At 46.1% G+C, this 21,102-nt stretch overlaps 3 pseudogenes; all 3 read left to right on the forward strand.

Moving 5' to 3' along the window:
- The first annotated feature begins 660 nt into the window (after positions 1-660).
- On the forward strand, positions 661-2,285 carry LOC125547322 (annotated as a pseudogene).
- Positions 2,286-3,370: 1,085 nt separating this feature from the next.
- Positions 3,371-10,023, forward strand: LOC125547323 (annotated as a pseudogene).
- A 2,312-nt stretch (positions 10,024-12,335) lies between these two features.
- On the forward strand, positions 12,336-13,792 carry LOC125549439 (annotated as a pseudogene).
- Positions 13,793-21,102: the final 7,310 nt, after the last annotated feature.

The following is a 21,102-nucleotide window of genomic DNA, read 5'->3' on the forward strand; positions in this document are numbered from 1 at the left end:
CGCGGATCTGGACCGGCTGGCGCAACCAGGGTGTTTTGCAGCGTCCCCGACTGCCGCGTCTACTGTTCAGGCACCTCTGCAGCTTCATTGACCGTTTGATCCAGGGAGGGTGGCGCAATCTCTGCGTCCTCCTGATGAGCAGAGCTTCAAGCGGCCGTGGATGCCGAAGATGGAGTTTCCCCGCGTGCTTCGGCGGCGACGGGTCCGCATGTGGCTGGACAACTGCTAGGTCTACTTCTAGCTCTATCAGAGCGATACTGCGGGAATTCGATGTGAATGTGCACCACAACTGTTTGATGGAATTACTGTTATTGAAACAAGATGATTCAGTACACCAGTATCGCACCATGTTCAATCAGCTCGTCTATCAAGTCCGGTTGTATGATGCAGACATCGGTGAAACAATGTTTGTGTTGGGCCTGAAAGAGGAAATTCGAGCGGCTGTTGAAATTCAGTTACCCCAGCCTATGGTACTAGCGGCTGAATATGCTCTTGTGCATGTGCAGGAGGTTGTGTTGGAGCGTCAGAAGATGCAGAACCCTAAGATTCAGAAACAGCTGGGTTAGAGCAAATTTATAGCACCTCGCTAGGAAAATTATACTCGCCCTCTGTTTGCAACAGGAGATCTGTGGCGAGCAAAGCAACTCAAGGAGTTCAGACATGCAAACGGCCTCTGTTACACCTGTGGAGAAAAGTACATCCAAGGTCATGTGTGTGCAAACAAACCACCCTTGCAGCTCAAAGCCCCGGAAGCTCAAGAAATTGAAGAAAAACTCTTCAGATGCACACACCAACCCCATGCTCCATTTCGCCACCGCCCTTGTCGATGCCGGCGTCCAGGTCACTTTCCTCCACATCGAGCACAATCTCCGCTGTCTTGCTCAGACGCCTTTGCCGCCGCGCCTACGCTTGCTTTCCATCCCTGACGGCCGGCCTCCCCGACAACCACCCTCGCAGCTTCTTAGAGCTTCTGGAGTCCATGCGGATGACCAGCAGTGCCGCATATTGTGCCCTGCTCTTGTCCGCCGACGCGCCGGTGACATGCGCTGTTGCTGATGGCACCGTGACGTTCGCCATCGACGTCGCCAAGGAGCTCGGCATCCCGACGCTCGCCTTTGCCACGCACAGCGCCTGCAGCTACCTGGCGGCTGGCGCTCCTGTCCATGCCCAAGCTCGGCGAGAGCCCCTTCCCTGCGGACGACCCGGTGTGCGGCGTTCCGGGGATGGAGGGCTTCCTCCGGCGCTGAGATCTACCCCGGGTACTACTGCGCTAGCTGAACAAGGCGACACAGACCCCTGGGTGCTCAAGCTCGCCGAGGTCACCGCTCGCTCCAGCAAAGCTTGTGCGCTCATACTCAACACCACTGCGTCCATGGAGCAGCCAGCGCTCGCCCACATTGCGTCGCGCACAAGCAACATGTTTGCCATAGGCCCGCTGCACGCCAGGTCAAGGTTCGCCGCAAGCCCAAGCCTGTGGAGAGAGGACGACGGGTGCATGGTGTGGCTGGACAGCCACGAGGACTGGTCCGTCGTGTACGTGAGCCTGGGGAGCCGCGCGATGATCACACACGAGCAGTTCCGAGTTCCTCTCCGGCCTGGTGCTACTGGGTACGCCTTCCTCTTGGCGCTCTGGCCGGACATGGTCCAGATGACGAGCTCCGCGCTCCTCCGAGAAGCTGTCGGGGCCGGCGGTGGAGGGTGGCAAGGCACGAGCCGTCGAGTGGGCTCCTCAGCGGGACGTGCTGCGGCACCGGGTGGTGGGCTGCTTCCTGACACATGCCGGATGGAACTCGACGCTGGAGGAGTGCGCCATGGAAGGCGTGCCAATGGTGTGCCGGCCCTTTAATTTCTGACCAGCAGATCAACAGCCGCTTTGTGGGCGTCGTGTGGAGGACGGGGCTGGACATGAAGGACGTCTGCGACAGAGGCGTCGTTGAGAGGACGACGAGGGAGGCCATGGAGTTCGACGAGATCAGAGGGGCGTGGCCCAAGCTATGGTGCAGCTGTGCCCTCATTTTTTTGTTTATTCTGGGCTTGTTGAGCTGTGTCCTCAGCAGAACCTTTGTACTCCTCGTTATGTGACTTGGGTGTATGTGTGTGTGCTGAACTAGTTTGTGTATGTGTGCTCTTGGCGGTTTGCTTTATTTATAAAGCGGGGCGAAAGCCTTTTTCGGTAAGCTATGGTGCAGCAGTTGAGGCTGGATGTCGCGGAGGTGGGGTCGTCGTCGTCCGAGTTGGAGCGGCTCGTCCACTTCATCAGGGAGCTCAGCATCAGGTCCTGTTGAAGCCCAGAACTAATGAAGACGACTATCACAGCCTCTCATGCACTACATGTTCAGTTTCATACTTATTCTCAGAACTTATTCTAGCATTTCCGGAACATATGTATGGAAGATGAGGAAATGTAAGAGGAATTCAGTCTCGTGACTTGACACCATTTTAAGCCAATTCCCCACAATTATGTTCTTGTGATCTAAATTCAAATGTTCTTGGTTCTACTTTGTAAGAGGAAAATTATGCTTATTACTTGTCAGTACCAACAAGTCCTCATGAGAAATACAGCTTCTTATGAGCATCTTCCCATTAAGTATGACTGGTTAAATACGTACTTGTTCTACGGTTAGACCATTAAAGTACTATAAGTTACTGAGAATGTGACAACCGCCAACGTTGAGCTGCTACAAAGCCTCAGACAGAGCAGAAGGTAACGCGCCGACGGCTCCAACAGTCCAACTGGGGCGGAGGTTAATAGCAAAACAGTTTTGCTAGAACTCATCTAGATGAGATATAATTTGGTATCATTCATCTTTTATAGTCATTGGATGTGATGCTATAAGATGCTATAAGATGTGTGTGTGCTGACGTGGATGGTATATGTTCTTGTTTTTCAAGTGAATGAGACCAAATTATATCTCATCTAGATGAGTTCTAGGTACTCCCATAGCAAAACTGGAGAAAATACAGTCCGGCGGAGGGGCGAGGACAACCGGCAGCGCGGCCGACGAGCTGACGGCGGTGCGCAGCGGGGAGGAGGGCATGCAGAGGATGCGCAGGCCTCGCGAGACGAACAGCGAACGACGTACCGTCCACGAGTCGTATATATACTCGTATTCGTCAATCCGTGTCCGACTGTGCTACGGCTCCGACTCCGGTAGAGGTCGCTAGCCCGACTTCGACTTGTTTTGCTGGTCCGTGGTTCCAACTTCCATATATTGACAAGGGAGAGGCAGCAGGCCATGGTGTACGAGCATGGCAGACAAGCGCTTTGCGTTCCTGGTTTTTCGTTGGCGAAAGAGTAGCGGCCGGCTGGGTGATCGTGATCCTCGGGCCAGTGGTAGTAGAACGATCCGCCACCACGCCGCCGGGATCAATGAAGCTTCTTCCGGCCGCCCTCGGCCTCGTCCTCATCCTCCTCCTCGTTCTGAATCTCAATGGTGTGGAGGCCCGGCCTGCGCCTACCGGCGGCCATCAGAAGAAGGCGTCGAGCTACACCTTCTTTGTGTTTGGGGATGACTTCGCCGACAATGGGAACCTCCCTCCGACCAACCCTGTCACTGAGATGTCGCGGCAATGGGCCTACCCCTACGGCTCCAACTACGTTGATGCCGATGGGTTTCCACGGCCGAATACTCTGTCCGGCCGCTTCTCAAACTACAAAATTCAGTAGGATTTCATCGGTAAGTACTAGTATGTTATATTACCCTAAAAAGGTACTCTGTTATATTGTAATCTCATGTTATGATGTAATCTATGGTGCATCACAATCAACCCTACTCGTTGTTTTATTGATAACTTGCAGCAGCAATGCTGGGATTGGAGGAAGCCCCTCCAGCGCATGCCCGCACGGCAGATAAAACCTGTGACCCGTCCGGCATGACCTTTGCTACCGGTGGTGCATGCGTGTTGGACAGTACATCGCACGAGGTCCCTGCCCTCGCCAAGCAGGTTGACACTTTCAAGAAGATGGTCAAGGACGGGACCATCACGGAGAATCAACTGAGTCGCTCCGTAGCGCTCGTGGCCTACTCCGGCAACGACTATGCAGGCACCAGCGTCATTAGGCTAGGTAGCCCCTGTTGGAAATATGCCCTAGAGGCAATAATAAATTGGTTATTATTATATTTCTTGTTCGTGATAATCGTTTATTATCCATGCTAGAATTGTATTGATAGGAAACTCAGATACATGTGTGGATACATAGACAACACCATGTCCCTAGTAAGCCTCTAGTTGACTAGCTCGTTGATCAATAGATGGTTACGGTTTCCTAACCATGGACATTGGATGTCGTTGATAACGGGATCACATCATTAGGAGAATGATGTGATGGACAAGACCCAATCCTAAGCCTAGCACTAGATCGTGTAGTTCGTATGCTAAAGCTTTTCTAATGTCAAGTATCATTTCCTTAGACCATGAGATTGTGCAACTCCCGGATACCGTAGGAATGCTTTGGGTGTATCAAACGTCACAACGTAACTGGGTGACTATAAAGGTGCATTACAGGTATCTCCGAAAGTGTCTGTTGGGTTGGCACGAATCGAGACTGGGATTTGTCACTCCGTGTAAACGGAGAGGTATCTCTGGGCCCACTCGGTAGGACATCATCATATGCGCAATGTGACCAAAGAGTTGATCACGGGATGATGTGTTACGGAACGAGTAAAGAGACTTGCCGGTAACGAGATTGAACAAGGTATAGGGATACCGACGATCGAATCTCGGGCAAGTACAATACCGCTAGACAAAGGGAATTGTATACGGGATTGATTAAGTCCTTGACATCGTGGTTCGTCCGATGAGATCATCGTGGAACATGTGGGAGCCAACATGGGTATCCAGATCCCGCTGTTGGTTATTGACCGGAGAACGTCTCGATCATGTCTGCATGTCTCCCGAACCCGTAGGGTCTACACACTTAAGGTTCGGTGACGCTAGGGTTGTAGAGATATTAGTATGCGGTAACCCGAATGTTGTTCGGAGTCCCGGATGAGATCCCGGACATCACGAGGAGTTCTGGAATGGTCCGGAGGTAAAGAATTATATATAGGAAGTGCTATTTCGGCCATCGGGACAAGTTTCGGGGTCACCGGTATTGTACCGGGACCACCGGAAGGGTCCCGGGGGTCCACCGGGTGGGGCCACCTGCCCCGGGGGGCCACATGGGCTGTAGGGGGTGTGCCTTGGCCTATATGGGCCAAGGGCACCAGCCCCAAGAGGCCCATGCGCCAAGAGTAGAGAAAAAGGAGAGAGTCCTAAAGGGGGAAGGCACCTCCGAGGATGGACTCCTCCCCACCCTTGGCCGCACCCTTCCTTGGAGGAAGGGGCAAGGGCTGCGCCTCCCCCTCTCCCTTGGCCCTATATATAGTGGGGAAAAGGAGGAGCAAACCAATCTAAGGCCTGGCGCCTCCCTCTCCCTCCCGTGACACATCTTCCTCCTCCCGCAGCGCTTAGCGAAGCCCTGTTGGAATCCCGCTACTTCCACCACGCCGTCGTGCTGCTGGATCTCCATCAACCTCTCCCTCCTCCTTGCTGGATCAAGGCATGGGAGACGTCTCCGTTCCGTACGTGTGTTGAACGCGGAGGTGCCGTCCGTTCGGCACTAGGATCATCGGTGATTGGAATCACGACGAGTACGACTTCATCAACCCTGTTCACTTGAATGCTTCCGCTTAGCGATCTACAAGGGTATGTAGATGCACTCTCTTTCCCCTCGTTGCTGGTTTCTCCATAGATAGATCTTGGTGATACGTAGGAAAATTTTGAATTTCTGCTACGTTACCCAACAGTGGCATCATGAGCTAGGTCTATGCGTAGTTTCTATGCACGAGTAGAACACAAAGTAGTTGTGGGCGTTGATTTTGTTCAATATGCTTGCCGTTACTAGTCTTATCTTGATTCGGCGGCATCGTGGGATGAAGCGGCCCGGACCAAACTTACACGTACTCTTACGTGAGACCGGTTCCACCGACAAACATGCACTAGTTGCATAAGGTGGCTGGCGGGTGTCTGTCTCTCCCACTTTAGTCGGATCGGATTCGATGAACAGGGTCCTTATGAAGGGTAAATAGCAATTGGCCTATCACGTTGTGGTTTTGCGTAGGTAAGAAACGTTCTTGCTAGAAACCCATAGCAGCCACGTAAAACATGCAAACAACAATTAGAGGACGTCTAACTTGTTTTTGCAGGGTATGCTATGTGATGTGATATGGCCAAAAGGATGTGATGAATGATATATGTGATGTATGAGATTGATCATGTTCTTGTAATAAGAATCACGACTTGCATGTCGATGAGTATGACAACCGGCAGGAGCCATAGGAGTTGTCTTTATTTATTTATGACCTGCGTGTCAACATAAACGTCATGTAATTACTTTACTTTATTGCTAACCGTCAGCTGTAGTAGTAGAAGTAATAGATGACAAGACAACTTCATGAAGACACGATGATGGAGATCATGATGATGGAGATCATGGTGTCATGCCGGTGACGAGATGATCATGGAGCCCCAAGATGGAGATCAAAGGAGCTATATGATATTGGCCATATCATGTCACTACTATTTGATTGCATGTGATGTTTATCATGTTTATACATCTTATTTGCTTAGAACGACGGTAGTAAATAAGATGATCCCTCATTAAAATTTCAAGAAGTGTTCTCCCCTAACTGTGCACCGTTGCTACAGTTCGTCGTTTCGAAGCACGCCGTGATGATCGGGTGTGATAGATCCTTACGTTCACATACAACGGGTGTTGACGAGCCTAGCATGTACAGACATGGCCTCGGAACATAGCAAAAACACTTAGGGTTAACTTGACGAGCCTAGCATGTACAGACATGGCCTCGGAACACAGAAGACCGAAAGGTCGAGCATGAGTCGTATAGAAGATACGATCAACATGAAGATGTTCACCGACGTTGACTAGTTCGTCTCACGTGATGATCGGACACGGCCTAGTTCACTCGGATCATGCAATCACTTAGATGACTAGAGGGATGTCTATCTAAGTGGGAGTTCATAAGATGAACTTAATTATCCTGAACATAGTCAAAAGGATTTTGCAATTTATGTCGTAGCTCGCGCTTTAGTTCTACTGTTTAGATATGTTCCTAGAGAAAAATTAGTTAAAAGTTGATAGTAGCAATTATGCGGACTAGGTCCGTAAACTGAGGATTGTCCTCATTGCTTCTTAGAAGGCTTATGTCCTTAATGCACCGCTCGGTGTGCTGAACCTCGAACGTTGTCTGTGGATGTTGCGAACATCTGACATACACATTTTGATAACTACGTGATAGTTCAGTTAAACGGTTTAGAGTTGAGGCACCAAAGACGTTTTTGAAACGTCACGAAACATATGAGATGTTTTGAGGGCTGAAATTGGAATTTCAGGCTCGTGCCCACGTCAAGAGGTATAAGACCTCCGACGATTTTCTTAACCTGCAAACTAAGGGAGAAAAGCTCAATTGTTGAGCTTGTGCTCAGATTGTCTGAGTACAACAATCATTTGAATCGACTGGGAGTTGATCTTACAGATAAGATAGTGATGTTTCTCCGAAGTCATTACCACCAAGCTGCTAGAGCTTCGTGATGAACTATAATATATCGGGGACATGTATGATGATCCTTGAGATGTTCGTGATGTTTGACACCACAAAAGTAGAAATCAACAAGGAGCATCAATTGTTGATGGTTGGTGAAACCACTAGTTTCAAGAAGGGCAAGGGCACGAAGGGATACTTCATAAAACGGCAATTCAGCTACTGCTCTAGTGAAGAAACCCAAGGTTGAACCCAAACCCGAGACAAAGTGCTTCTGTAATAAAGGGAACAGCCACTGGAGCAGAATTACCCTAGATACTTGGTAGATTAGAAGGCTGGCAAGGTCGATAGAAGTATATTGGATATACATTGTGTTGATGTGTACTTTACTAGTACTCCTAGTAGCACCAGGGTATTAGATACCGGTTCGGTTGCTAAGTGTTAGTAACTCGAAATAAAAGCTACGGAATAAACGGAGACTAGCTAAAGATGAGCTGATGATATGTGTTGGAAGTGTTTCCAATGTTGATATAATCAAATATCGTACGCTCCTTCTAGCATCGAGATTGGTGTTTGTGTTGAGCATAGACATGATTGGATTATGTCTATCGCAATACGGTTATTCATTTAAGGAGAATAATGGTTACTCTGTTTATTTGAATAATACCTTCAATGGTCTTACACCTAAAATGAATGGTTTATTGAATCTCGATCGTAGTGATACACATGTTCATGCCAAAAGATAGTAATGATAGTACCACCTACTTGTGGCACAGCCACGTAAGTCATATCGGTATAAAACGCATGAAGAAGCTCCATGTTGATGGATCTTTGGACTCACTCATTTTTGAAAAGTTTGAGACATGCGAACCATGTCTATTGGTGTGTATGCATGAAGAAACTCCATGCAAATGGACCGTTTGAACTCACTTGATTTTGAATCACTTGAGACATGCAAATCATACCACATGGGCAAGATGACTGAAAGCCTCTTTTTCAGTAAAATGGAACTAGAAAGCAAATTATTGGAAGTAATACATTTTGATGTGTGCAGTCCAATGAGTGCTGAGGCATGTAGTGGATATCGTTATGTTCTTTCTTCACAGATGATTTGAGTAGATGTTGAGTACATTTACTTGATGAATCACGAGTCTGAATTATTGAAAGGTTCAAGTAATTTCAGGGTGAAGTTGAAAGATCGTCGTGATAAGAGGATAAAAATATCTATGATATGATCATAGAGATGAATATCTGAATTACGAGTTTGGCACAGAATTAAGACATTGTGGAAATTGTTTCACAACTGATACAGCCTAGAACACCATAGTGTGATGGTGTGTCCGAACATCATAACTGCACCCTATTGGATATGATGCATACCATGATGTCTCTTATCAAATTACCACAATAGTTTATGGGTTAGGCATTAAAGACAACCACATTCACTTTAAATAGGGCACCACGTAATTCCGATGAGATGACACCGTATGAACTATGGTTTAGAGAAACCTAAGCTGTCATTTCTTAAAAGTTTGGGGCTGCGACGCTTATGTGAAAAAGTTTCAGGTTGATAAGCTCGAACCCATAGCGGATAAATGCATCTTCATAGGACACCCAAAACAGTTGGGTATACCTCCTGTCTCAGATCCTAAAGCAATAAGGGATTGTTTCTAGAATCGGGTCCTTTCTCGAGGAAAAGTTTCTTTCGAAATAATTGAGTGGGAGGGTGGTGGAGACTTGATGAGGTTATTGAACCGTCTCTTCAACTAGTGTGTGGCAGGGCACAGGAAGTTGTTCCTGTGGCAACTACACCAATTGAAGTGGAAGCTTATGATAGTGATCATGAAACTTCAGATCAAGTCACTAACAAACCTCGTGGGATGACAAGGATGCGTACTACTTCAGAGTGGTACGTAGTCCTGTCTTGGAAGTCATGTTCCTAGACAACAATGAACCTACGAGCTATGGAGAAGTGATGGTGGGCCCGGATTCCGATAAATGGCTCGAGGCCATATAATCCGAGAGAGGATCCATATATGAAAACAAAGTGTAGACTTTGGAAGAACTACTTGATGGTCGTAAGGCTGTTGAGTACAGATGGATTTTAAAAGGAAGACGGACAATGATGGTAAATGTCACCATTAAGAAAGCTCGACTTGTCGTTAAGATGTTTTCCGACAAGTTCAAGGAGTTGACTACGATGAGACTTTCTCACTCGTAGCGATGCTAAGAGTCTGTTGGAATTATATTAGCAATTACTGCATTATTTATGAAATCTTGCAGATAGGATGTCAAAACATTGTTTCCTCGACGTTTCTTGAGGAAAGGTTGTATGTGATACAACCGGAAGGTTTTGTCAATCCTGAAATATGCTAATAAGTATGCAAAGCTCCAGCAATCCTTCTGAGGACTGGAGTAAGCATCTCGGAGTTGGAATGTACGCTTTGATGAGATGATCAAAGGTTTTGGATTTATATAAAGTTTATGAGAAACTTGTATTTCCAAAGAAGTGAGTGGGAGCACTATAGAATTTCTGATAAGTATATGTTGACATATTGTTGATCAGAAATGACGTAGAATTTCTGGAAAGCATATAGGGTTATTTGGAAAGTGTTTTCAATGGAAAGCCTGGATTAAGCTACTTGAACATTGAGCATCAAGATCTATAAGGATAGATCAAAACGCTTAAAAGTACTTTCAAATGAGCACATACCTTGACATGATCTTGAAGGTGTTCAAGATGGATCAGTCAAAGAAGGAGTTCTTGCCTGAGTTGTAAGGTATGAAGTTAAGACTTAAAGCTCGACCACGGCAGAATAGAGAGAAAGGACGAAGGTCGTCCCCTATGCTTAAGACATAGGCTCTACAGTATGCTATGCTGTGTACCGCACCTGAAGTGTGCCTTGCCATGAGTCAGTCAAGGGGTACAAGAGTGATCCAAGAATGGATCACAGGACAGTGGTCAAGTTATCCTTAGTAACTAGTGGACTAAGGAATTTTCTCGATTATGGAGGTGGTAAAAGAGTTCGTCGTAAAGGGTTACGTCGATGCAAGCTTAACACCTATCCGGATAGCTCTAAGTAGAGATACCGGATACATATAATGGAGCAACAATTTAGAATAGCTCCAAGTAGAACAGTTATTTGGAATAGCTCCAAATAGAACGTGGTAGCTACATCTAGGAGATGACATAGAGATTTGTAAAGCACACACGGATCTGAAAGGTTCAGACCCGTTGACTAAAACCTCTCTTACAAGCAACATGATCAAACCTAGAACTCATTGAGTGTTAATCACATAGTGATGTGAACTAGACTACTGACTCTAGTAAACTCTTGGGTGTTAGTCACATGGCGATGTGACCTGTGAATGTTAATCACATGGCGATGTGAACTAGATTATTGACTCTAGTGCAAGTGGGAGACTGTTGGAAATATGCCCTAGAGGCAATAATAAATTGGTTATTATTATATTTCCTTGTTCATGATAATCGTTTATTATCCATGCTATAATTGTATTGATAGGAAACTCAGATACATGTGTGGATACATAGACAACACCATGTCCCTAGTAAGCCTCTAGTTGACTAGCTCGTTGATCAATAGATGGTTACGGTTTCCTGACCATGGACATTGGATGTCGTTGATAATGGGATCACATCATTAGGAGAATGATGTGATGGACAAGACCCAATCCTAAGCTAGCACTAGATCGTGTAGTTCGTATGCTAAAGCTTTTCTAATGTCAAGTATCATTTCCTTAGACCATGAGATTGTGCAACTCCCGGATACCGTAGGAATGCTTTGGGTGTATCAAACGTCACAACGTAACTGGGTGACTATAAAGGTGCATTACAGGTATCTCCGAAAGTGTCTGTTGGGTTGGCACGAATCGAGACTGGGATTTGTCACTCCGTGTAAGCGGAGAGGTATCTCTGGGCCCACTCGGTAGGACATCATCATATGCGCAATGTGACCAAGGAGTTGATCACGGGATGATGTGTTACGGAACGAGTAAAGAGACTTGCCGGTAACGAGATTGAACAAGGTATAGGGATACCGACGATGAATCTCGGGCAAGTAACATACCGCTAGACAAAGGGAATTGTATACGGGATTGATTAAGTCCTTGACATCGTGGTTCATCCGATGAGATCATCGTGGAACATGTGGGAGCCATCATGGGTATCCAGATCCCGCTGTTGGTTATTGACCGGAGAACGTCTCGGTCATGTCTGCATGTCTCCCGAACCCGTAGGGTCTACACACTTAAGGTTCGGTGACGCTAGGGTTGTAGAGATATTAGTATGCGGTAACCCGAATGTTGTTCGGAGTCCCGGATGAGATCCCGGACATCACGAGGAGTTCCGGAATGGTCCGGAGGTAAAGAATTATATATAGGAAGTGCTATTTCGGCCATCGGGATAAGTTTCGGGGTCACCGGTATTGTACCGGGACCACCGGAAGGGTCCCGGGGGTCCACCGGGTGGGGCCACCTGCCCCGGGGGGCCACATGGGCTGTAGGGGGTGTGCCTTGGCCTATATGGGCCAAGGGCACCAGCCCCAAGAGGCCCATGCGCCAAGAGATGGGAAAAGAGGAGAGTCCTAAAAGGGGAAGGCACCTCCGAGGTGCCTTGGGGAGGATGGACTCCTCCCCACCCTTGGCCGCACCCTTCCTTGGAGGAAGGGGCAAGGGCTGCGCCTCCCCCTCTCCCTTGGCCCTATATATAGTGGGGAAAAGGAGGAGCAAACCAATCTAAGGCCTGGCGCCTCCCTCTCCCTCCCGTGATCAATGAAGCTTCTTCCGGCCGCCCTCGGCCTCGTCCTCATCCTCCTCCTCGTTCTGAATCTCAATGGTGTGGAGGCCCGGCCTGCACCTACCGGCGGCCATTAGAAGAAGGCGTTGAGCTACACCTTCTTTGTGTTTGGGGATGACTTCGCCGACAATGGGAACCTCCCTCCGACCAACCCTGTCACTGAGATGTCGCGGCAATGGGCCTACCCCTACGGCTCCAACTACGTTGATGCCGATGGGTTTCCACGGCCGAATACTCTGTCCGGCCGCTTCTCAAACTACAAAATTCAGTAGGATTTCATCGGTAAGTACTAGTATGTTATATTACCCTAAAAAGGTACTCTGTTATATTGTAATCTCATGTTATGCTGTAATCTATGGTGCATCACAATCAACCCTACTCGTTGTTTTATTGATAACTTGCAGCAGCAATGCTGGGATTGGAGGAAGCCCCTCCAGCGCATGCCCGCACGGCAGATAAAACCTGTGACCCGTCCGGCATGACCTTTGCTACCGGTGGTGCATGCGTGTTGGACAGTACATCGCACGAGGTCCCTGCCCTCGCCAAGCAGGTTGACACTTTCAAGAAGATGGTCAAGGACGGGACCATCACGGAGAATCAACTGAGTCGCTCCGTAGCGCTCGTGGCCTACTCCGGCAACGACTATGCAGGCACCGGCGTCATTAGGCTAGGTAGCCCCAACGATGTGAGTATCATATCAACGCACAATGTATATATGCATACACTAATTTGAACAATTAATTCGTTTGTGAATCTTACTAATGTATAATTTTCATGTATGCAATGTAGATTAATGCTTATATTGAAAAGGTGACAAAAGAGATTGCAGCTAATGTGGATCAATTGTTGAAGCTTGAGGTGACAAAGGTTCTTGTCAATAACTTGCACCCTATCGGTTGCACGCCATCACACACCCGAACCAACAACTACACCACGTGTGATATTTTTGGAAACTTGGGTGCATCTATCCACAACGATAATCTGAAACAAGTTATGACATCAAAGAAGAATGTCTACATCATTGACGTGTACACCGCATTCGCTAATATTGTGGATCATGCAGCAGGTATGTATCTACATTCATTCAAAAGTGTCTCATTATTTTAGAATTATCTTAATCTAATTAGATGGGTTTGATTGTGTACTTGAAATACTTTATCTGAACATTTTAAATTTCATATGCATTAATGTAGGTAAAGGCTCAGAGTTGTCCAAACAATTCAAGCGCAAACTATCGCCGTGCTGCGAGAGTTTGAATTCGAAGGGTTACTGCGGACAGCAAAACAAGTCATCCGGGGAGCTTCTGTACACTGTGTGTGACAAGTCAAGTAAATTTTTCTATTGGGACGATATGCACCCGACCCATGCAGGATGGGAGGTTGTGATAAAACAATTGGAAAAGCCCTTCAGGGAGTTTGTAAATCAAGCCTAGGTAGCTGGTTTTATATATCTGTGTAGAGCGTTGCATCCATGATGACAACCTTCTGATTTATTTCATAGTTTCGAGTATTTTGAAGACAGGATTTTCCCGATTCCATGATGAATATTATATTGTATTTGCATATTCTTTTGTGAACACATGGACATAACTCTATACCCCCGCAACTAGACCCGACAGTCCGATTGGCGGGACCGATAGCTTTTTCTTCAAACAATCCACGATGGTTCACTAGCATATGGCCATCCCGGAGTGTCCTTTTTCCAAACATCTAAACAGTAGTTCACTAACCTTGGACTAAAGGTTACATGCGGTTGACTCGACTGATATATCTATTGTATGGGCTTGATTTCTAGTTGCTACCTTCAATCCTACAAACCTACGTACCCAACATTGATGCCTGAACACATCCACCAACTAAGGGTGTAAAGTAACTTGTTTTCGTTACAAGTCTGTACATGTATGCGTATAGACATAGTCAGCCTCCTTTGATTTCAACTGCATTTCAGTCCATGGTTCCTTCATTGATGCACATAGACAATCATCAGTAACTTGTGAGATTGGCTTAGAGTTGGTCCACCCCCTTTAATTAGGGGTAGGTAAAAGGATGCATACTTACTTCGACACACGCCGGAGACAGTCTTCGATTGAGCTAGTCATATAAATTTTCCCCCAATCTCACGATGCTGATAAGTTGACGGTACATTTATCGATCCATGGAGGCGATCAAGCTCATCCAAACGCTGGCTAGAGACAGTGATGATCGATTGATGGTTATACTCTGAAAATCTGAATGATGAATGAATATGGAGCCATGGGAGGATGATATATATATATATATATATATAAATTTTCCCCCAATCTCACGATGCTGATAAGTTGACGGTACATTGATCGATCCATGGAGACGATCAAGCTCATCCAAACGCTGGCCAGAGACGGCGATGATCGATTGATGGTTATACTCTGAAAATCTGAATGATGAATGAATATGGAGCCATGGGAGGAGGATGATATATATATGGACGATGACCCCACCTCCCTGGTGTCCAGGACAAATGATCGATGTACGCCCCAACGAGACACTCGATGATGTTCTTCATTGCTCTTCTCTACAAGTCGCATCTTCTTATTGTGCCCCCCCCCCCCCCCCCCCCCCCCCCCCCCCCTCTATCTGCTCCCTCTCATGCACACAACAACTGCCCACGCTGATTAGAAGAGAGGCAAACAAAGTGGCATATAAGCTTGCTACTCTGAAGGCATACCAAAGGGGTAAGGGTCTGCGCTTTATCTGTGGAGAAAAATGGCGCAAGGACCATAAATGCAACATTACTGTGCAGCTACATATTATGCAGGAGATGCTATAATTTTGCTCCTCAGAAGCAGCCGAGTCTGATGACAGTGAATATAATTTGATGGTGTTGTCAGCAGAAACTCAATCAGATAAAAACACTCATACAGGTATGAGGTTGGATTGCACAATGACTGAAAATATTATGCAGGAAGAGTATAATTTTGCTCCTCGAAGCAGCGAGTCTTATGACATGAAATAATGTCGTCGTTGTCGCAGCACTCAATCCGATACAACATCATACAGTTATGAGAGTTGGATTGCCCAATGAAATGTTGCTAGACTCGAGCAGCTCCCATTCATTGTCAGTCGAGACTGGTCAGCACTTACTGTAGAACCCTTATCCACGTCAACAGAAGGTCCGAAATTCTGGGGGACAATTATCTGCCACCATATTATTCCATCTTGTTAATGGACTACACTGTCATAAACTCAGTCCGATTCCAAAGGTTTTACCTCTCAAATTGTATGGACTGGCTAAGGCCCAGAGGAAATATGCGAGAAATTGTACACAAATGGTTCTTATCATACAGAACATAGTTGCTTGCAAGTACCCACTAGGAAAAATTTTAGTGCTGCAGAGTGGTGGAAATACATTTGCTGCAGGATGAAAGTAGAAATAATTCTGGTCGAAATTCAGGCTATTTTGGAATAGTTTGGTCAGCTATTCTCAGAACTAACTGAATTGTCTCCAAGAAAGTCAAGTGGCCATCATATTCCCCTCATAGAAGGTTCTAGACCAGCGAACATCATGGCGGCGTCAGGCCCAGACAGGCCGGGCCGCCGCTTGGGACGTGGGTGAGATATCCTTCAATGGCTGTAGCGTACAGTACACTGTAGCAGCTGTCCACTGAAGGCTGCCTGGCGTCAGTCGAGTCTGGCTCCGCCATTGGCTATACTCCTGAGCTTAAGTCTGAGATTGAAATTGAAGCAAGATGTTGAAATGTTGCGCACCAAGGGTCACTCTGTCAGCAACAGTGCATTCCATTCCCTATCATATGTCAGAAGAAAGACAAAACATGGTGCCTTGTGTGGATACCGACCTAATCGACTCTCTGACAGTGATAGACGAATTGTTCGATGAGATGTCATGCTTCACGGTTTCTAAGCTCGAGTGTGCCAGATATCACCACTCACTGGCGCCGGGGAGAAGAATACAGCAAGCCTTTTCATACTCATAATGACACTATCATTCAACTCTGTTTTGCTACTGATCCCTTGCAACTTTTAATCATGTGATACACTCTTCTGCAGTACTTCGCATCATGGCTTTTGGGCTAACTGGATCCCTTGCAACATTTTAATCAATGATGAATACAACTCTTGCTGCAGTACTTCGCAAGTGCGCACTGGTGTTCTTTGACAATATTCTGATTCACAGTGCAGCCTTCGAAGAGCACCTAGTCCATGCGCAACAAGTATTGCAACTGCTGCAACAAAACCAGTGGAGAAATGAAGGGATCTAAGTGTGCTTACGCACAGCACGGCACATCTTATCTGGGGTTCATGGTATCTGGAAGGGGTGTCCAGGCCAATCCATCCAAGGTTTGTGATGTGCAAAATTTGCCAAGACCTAGCAATCTGAAAGAATTGCGGGTTTCCTAGCTTTATCAGGGTATTATCGCAAGTTTTTGCGTCAGTATGCAGCCAACGACTTACCAATCTTCTTTGCAAGGACACGCCCTTTGTTTGGTCACCGGAAGCCCAAAGTGCTTTTGAATTTCCTAAATCTGTCCTAGTGTATGTGCTGCCAGTTCTTGCTCTCCTAGATTTTTCTCAATTTGTGGTGGAAACTAACGCGTGTGACACGGGAGTAGGAGCTCTTCTTCTTCTTCTTCTTCAACAAGGCCATTCCATAGGATATGCAGGAGATCCTGGACATTTACGAGGATAATGATCAAGCTAAAGAACACCTCATGCATTTGGTTGTCGCAATGTAGAGTGATGGCAAACTTTCCTTGCAGGATGGACTAATTCACTACAAAGAACGAGTGTGGTTACCTCCCAAAGATGCAAGTTACTCGAAGCCTTCCATTCCAGCTCAATTGGTGGCCATTCAGGTATTCCCATCACCTTGTGCAAAATCAAGAAATTGTTTTATTGGAAGGTCATGCAAGCTCAAGTCAAACAGTTTGTGCAAGAGTGTGTTATCTGTAACCTGATAGTGCACGTTATCCTGGACTATTGGAGCCGTTGCCGGCTCCTAAACAATTTTGGTAATTGTTGACCATGGATTTCATGGAAGGATTGCGACGATCTGAGTGTTTCAACTATGTCCTGCTGGTAGTTGATAAGCTGTCTCGTATGCCCATTTCATCGCGTACAACATTCATCCACAGTTTCTGTAGTGGCAACAGCTTTCATGGATAATATTCATAAACTTCATGGCATGCCTGAGTCCATGGTGCTGATCGTGACCGCATTTTCACAAGCTTCGCATGAGTTCGCCACATCATCCTCAAACCGACGGGCAGTCCGAATGTGTCAACCAATGTTTGCAGCCGTACTTTCTCTGTTTCTCTTTTGGAGGCGTACTTTCTCTGTTTCTCTCATGATTGTCTTGTGAAGTGGGCACACTGGTTGTCACTAGCAGAATATTGGTACAACACAAGCCCTCATTTTGCTCTGGAAGGCAAAAAGTGTGGTTATAGGTAAGATTCAGGTAAACTCCAAGGCAATTCAGCGTATCGCTGTTAGAAGCATGTGAAGTTTCAGATCTGGATTCCTGGCTACAAGATCGTGCAATGGTCCTTAATTAGGCTGTTACAGCAACACGTGGATCGTGGAGTGTGTCCGTGCTCGCATGAAACATCAAGCAGACAAGAAACACTCTAATCATCATTTCAGTGCGGGTGATTCCTTCCTCAAACTGTAGCCTCATATTCAATCTTCGGTGGCGCCATGGGCACACCACAAGCTGTTGTTCAAATTTTACGGACCTTTTGAAGTGCTGAACCACGTGGGAGCTTCTGTTTATCGTCTTCAACTTCCTGAACACACAACCGGATTCATCCTGTTCTGCATGTGTCTCAAGTTCAAAAAGCGTTCGGCCCGAATTGCAAAATACAGCCCGAGCTTCCTCCTCCTGATGCTCAATTTGCAGTGCTTGTTCGTGTGTTGCAGGCTTGCAGCACCGCCTTGGTCAGTGAGGAGCCATTACAATGGTCAGACCAACCGGTGACATGGGCAAGCTCGGAAGAAAGAGCTCTAGAAAGTTTTCCTCGCGCCCCAGCTTGGGAACAAGAGCTGGTGTTTGTGTGTGTGTGTGTGTGTGTGTGTGTGTGTGTGTGTGTGTGTGTGAGAGAGAGAGAGAGAGAGAGAGAGAGAGAATTGGTAAACGGCTGTGCATCTTACCTATAACCGCACATTTGACGATGGCATGAGGAGTGAATTCGAACTACACCATAGCCGATTCCCCAATCCTACTCTGCTCCTTACAGATGACTCAGGCCAAGACGTGAGGGCTGGGGCCGGCCGTGCACGGCATTCATCTCGCCGGAGCACCGACCTGCAAGATCCAACCGGACGAGGTCAGCCTCCATCAGCTCGAAGAAAGAGGTAGGCGGCGGCACACAATTTACCAAGACCCACACCCACTGCTTGAGGAGAGCCTAGAGCCGGCGTTTCCTACAACCACCAGAGATAAACTCATATTCGACATGGCAGAGTTGGGCTTGGACGACCTCAGCGAAGGCGTAAGACTGGTTTGGAGGCCACCCAAGCACGGCAATGGCTGACAACATCACGCCGCCAGGCGCACAGATTAGCAGCTCAGCCGGAGGAGAACGCCGCCAGGGCATTGTCCTGCTCCTGTCCAGCCTCCTCACCCGATTCACCAGGCATTGCTTGCTTGCCCAGACACTACCAGTCACATTCATCTCTATCCCTGTGAACGATGATGCAACACGCGGCACTATACTGCGTATAAAGAAATTCCCTTTGGCAAAACTAAACTCTTGTGTTCCAGGAAGTAAGGTTCATTTGAGAAGAAAGATACTACTTGCTTCGAACAAATCCTTCACCGAATGGCCAGCATCCTAGAATTATCTACAATGCATATGTTTTTAATTACTCCGAAATGAAATCCTTTTCAAAACAATTCAGGCAAAGAACCAGCAAGAGTAGAAAGACGAGTATCGAGAAACAGAGTACTTCAATTGTTTTCCTGTACCCGAGGCAAACATGTGAGTGATAGTTATCATACTACTTCTCAAAGATGAAACGTTTTTCAGATGATTGCCGATTTACAACAAGAACACCGTTCATCACAACAGAGTTCGATCACTCCAATAGGTTTGCATCATAGAGCTGTGCCCGGCGCTATCCTGAGATCCAAGTACATGTACCAACAAGCTAACAGCCATGTCTTGGGTTGGACCAAAAGATCGCACCTAAAGCGGAATGCACTTCTCCGACATGCCAAACCCTCTGAAATCCATCCTAGCAACAGCATCATGGTCAATGCCCTCGGGTTCATTCTGGCAAGCCTGCACTTTCTGAAACCATTTTATATCCAGTCATTATTATGAACTAGAGGCAGAGGCAGGTGTTCATGAGGTTTGATCATGAGAAAAACAGCAAAGATTGGAGCGAGTTTTGATGTGGACTCAAATCCTGCTAATTAACAAAGTGAATATGATGCACCAGAGAAGCGAGTTGAACGAAAACCCCGATTGTTATTTTTAGGGTAATCTCTTCATAATAAAAGCTTTTGGAATGTAGTCATCTATAAATGAAAATAAAATAATCACACGTCAAATTAAAGATGGTGTACAGTGTTGATTTTATTTAGACTGTTCTCCTAATCTTTGATATCATTTGCAAGTAAAAGTAACTTCAGGTTAAGGCAGACAACAGTCCATCCGTTGGTTCTGCATATAATTGCAGGAGTGTAGCACAAAAGTTCCAAGGAAGACATGACTCTCTGTAGCTAAGCAGACACCCAAGATTTTCACGAAATTACTCGTATGAAAGTCAAGTAAATAGTCAGCATCTAAAATAACATCATCTCTAAATAAAATCACTAACTTGCCAACTGATGGAATATCAACTTCTACGACAAAATATATATCTCTGCAAAGAAAGATCAGGTGAAATTGAAGATCAAACCATGTGAACAGAAGAACATGTACCTGTTTTTCTGGAAGCATCAACAAAATTGATAAAACTCTGAGCATCTTGTCCAAGGAATATATAAGTATATTTGCATGCATGCATGTATGTTTTACTGAATAAATTACCGATGAAAATCGTGATGTTCCTAACAAAACCAGACAAAGTTTGTAAGCAACAATGAAAATTGATTTCATTTCATGGACAACATGGCTATCAGAGATGTAACAACAGGTACAGAATTGTTAGTAATTTTGACAAAAAAACTCAGCAAGCTTGTTTCTAAGGCAGTAAGGCTTGCACGGCCAAAGAGATTTGATCCCTACTGGGCCTATTTGTCTGAAGCCCTCAAAATAACTACCCATGTGCATGTATTGTCTACACAGCTTATACGTTATTTTTCTTGGCCCTCTCGTCAGACGCCTCAATCATTTTTGCAACTCTTTACTATTTTAAATCGCACCTTTTCACCAGGTTAAGATTGAATGCTGCAATGCCTTTTATAATGTTATAAAATCCCCAGGTTACTTCTTGAGTTTTCTTTCCACAAGTATAAACCACCTCTGACTCATACCTGCAGTTGGATAATGTTGTTTCATGACATCCATATTAAGGTTGCAAAGTTCAAGGTATAGTAATTTGTGTTACTTTTGTTAGGAAGAGCAAGCTATATAGTAACTGGCACCGACCGACCTAGACAGTCAAAAGAAAATACCACGATTGGAAGTCCGAATTCAACTCGATTTAGATAACCCTTGGCATGTGTTATCCTCTACACGATATCCTCAATGCTTTCCTGAACAACGTAAGTATTGGTTTCTCATGGTCCTGGATCATGAAT

The sequence above is a fragment of the Triticum urartu genome, chromosome 3 (genome assembly GCF_003073215.2).
Source record: "Triticum urartu cultivar G1812 chromosome 3, Tu2.1, whole genome shotgun sequence".
Taxonomy (NCBI): domain Eukaryota; kingdom Viridiplantae; phylum Streptophyta; class Magnoliopsida; order Poales; family Poaceae; genus Triticum; species Triticum urartu.